This window comes from Chenopodium album, chromosome 14 (assembly GCF_948465745.1).
Source record: "Chenopodium album chromosome 14, dcCheAlbu1.1, whole genome shotgun sequence".
In the NCBI taxonomy this organism is placed as follows: Eukaryota; Viridiplantae; Streptophyta; class Magnoliopsida; order Caryophyllales; family Amaranthaceae; genus Chenopodium; species Chenopodium album.
In genome coordinates this window covers 13,070,295-13,072,722 of record NC_137847.1, presented here as the reverse complement: position 1 = coordinate 13,072,722, position 2,428 = coordinate 13,070,295, and the positions used below count along the sequence as shown (strand labels likewise).

Here is a 2,428-nt window from a genome sequence, read left to right as displayed (position 1 = left end):
TTTTCCATTGATTTTTCATGCCTAAAGCTTGTGCAAGAAGTTTCAAGTCAATGAGAGGTTCAAGGAGCATGCTTCAAAGTCTTGTTTATGCCTTCCTCATGGCTCATTTTCTTCAAGAAATTCAAGGAAGTTGATGCCTACCTTGTCCTCCATCATCATCATCTAGTATGCGTGCACCTCGTGAGCAAGGGCAAAGAAGATAGGAGGAAGCTGCAGCTATGTGCGGGCGCACTTGAGGAGTGTGCGGCCGCACATCTGTCGTGTGCGGCCGCACATTCCTGGGTACACTCCTTCGAGCGCCCGCACCTACGAGGGTCTATTTTTGGGCGTCATTACCGACCTCTCCTTTGTATATATAGTTATTTCTACCTATTTTTGAAAAGAGGAAGTTTTTAGTTTTTAGATTGAATTTGATAGTTAGTTTTTGGGAGAATTTTAGAGAGAGAAACTCAAGAACTAGAGAGAGAAACTCATGATTTTTGGTGATTGCTCAAGGATTCCTCATTGTATTTGATCTTTGGATCAAAGTTTTGTAAGGATTTTCTTCTTGATTTCAATACAAGTTTGATTTTAGTTGATTTCATTAGTTTTTCATATTGTTGATGATTGATTTGGTTATTGATTGAATTTTGATTGATTTTGATTGATTGTTGGTTTAATCTTTGATTTCAAGTATGTTGATGATGAATTTGATGAATGTTGTAGTTTTGATCTTAATTCCTATGGTTAGTGAGTAGTTTCCTACCTAGAGAGATGGTGAAGCATGTATGAATGATGGAATAGTGTAATTTGGGGATAATTGATGGAGTTGATGATATGATTAAATTTGGTTGATGTTTCATGTGCATGTGTGTGATTAATTGAGGTTTGGCCATCTTTGATTAATACACTAGATTGCATTGTAAGCTTGCTATGATACGGACCATTGATTAGTAAACTTGCAATTTCACGATTGAGGTGCTTTGTGACGTTTCCTAGCTAGTGTTTAGCGTAGTTGACGCTAGTTAGACCTCTAGGTGAACCACCTTAGTATGCTCTTTTGGATACATGATGATTTTCCTTCATATTGCTTGACTTAGTCGGTTTGACCTCCCAAATTACCGATTCCATTATGATTGCATGTGGATCCATTGCCCTAGTGTCTTAGATTGATTTTATACAAGTTTGCATTACCTAGTTTAGCCTTAGTTCTACCTCAAACCCCTTCTTGATTCCGAAATAGCTTGATTTAGACATCGTGCACTTGATATCCATTCCCTTGGGTTCGACCTTGACTTGCCACTACGCTAAATAGGGGTTAGTTAAGTTACAAATTTTGTTTGATAGGGTGGGGTGGTAGCCCAACGACCTACCGTTCTCCTTCCCATCAAAATGGCGCTGTTGCCGGGGAGTGGTGCTTGAGTGTATGTTGTTTTTGATTCTATTTCATTTTGATAAAATACAAAAAGATTTTGTTTCTCTAGGCTACACTTGTAGCCGTGCTACTAACATTTTTGTGTGAGTTTTGCATGCATAGAACCCGCGATCGTCCCCTTGTTTCCCTTGATCCGGAAATTGAGAGGACTCTTTCAAGAAGAAGAGTGGATAATAGATCCTTGGCTTATAGCTCTTCAAGTGAAGAAGAAATTCAAGAAGAACAAGGAATGGGTGAAAATCCTAGAATAGCCTTGAAGGAGCTTGGAGTGCCCGGGGCATATAGGTTTGAGAGTGGAATAGCTCCACCTACTACCCCGGCAAATGACTTCGAAATCTGGCCGGCAATGATCACCTTGATTGAGAGAAGGCAATATAGTGGGGCTAAGAATGAGAGCCCATTGAACCATTTGAAAGAATTTGAAAAATATTGCAACACTATCAAAGTCAATGGGGTCTCTCAAGAATTCATCCGCCTCAAGTTGTTCCCTTTCTCTCTAATAGGAAGATCTTTGGAGTGGCTAGACAAGGAAGTGAAGCCCAACTCCTTGAGAACTTGGGACGATGTTACAAAGGCTTTCTTGTCCCGTTTCTATCCCCAAAAGAAGACGGCGGAGGCAAGAGCCTTGATTCAAGGGTTCAAGCAAAGGCCGAGTGAAAGCCTTTATGAAGCATGGGAGAGATTCAAAGAGTATCAAAGGGAGTGCCCTCACCACGGAATCCCCACATACCAAGTGATCCAAATCTTCTATGGCGGTTTAAGTCCCCAAGGCAAGTCATGTCTTGATGGAGGGGCCGGGGGCCCTATCATGAACAAAACCGAAGAAGAAGTTGAGGACATCATTGAGGACGTGGTGACATATTATAGGGATTGGCAAGATGGGGAGAGAGACTCTTCAAGCAAGCAATCTTCATTGTATTCGGTGGACCATCTCAATGCAATCAACAACCTTTCCTTCCAAATGACAAACTTAGGAAAGGAGGTCACCGCAATCAAAGCTAAGTTGGAGAGCAC

The 2,428-nt window shown here is 41.2% G+C and overlaps 1 pseudogene; it reads right to left on the bottom strand.

Annotated features, from left to right (window-relative positions):
- Positions 1 to 2,035: 2,035 nt before the first annotated feature.
- On the bottom strand, positions 2,036 to 2,134 carry LOC145580403 (small nucleolar RNA R71; annotated as a pseudogene).
- Between the last annotated feature and the right edge of the window lie 294 nt (positions 2,135 to 2,428).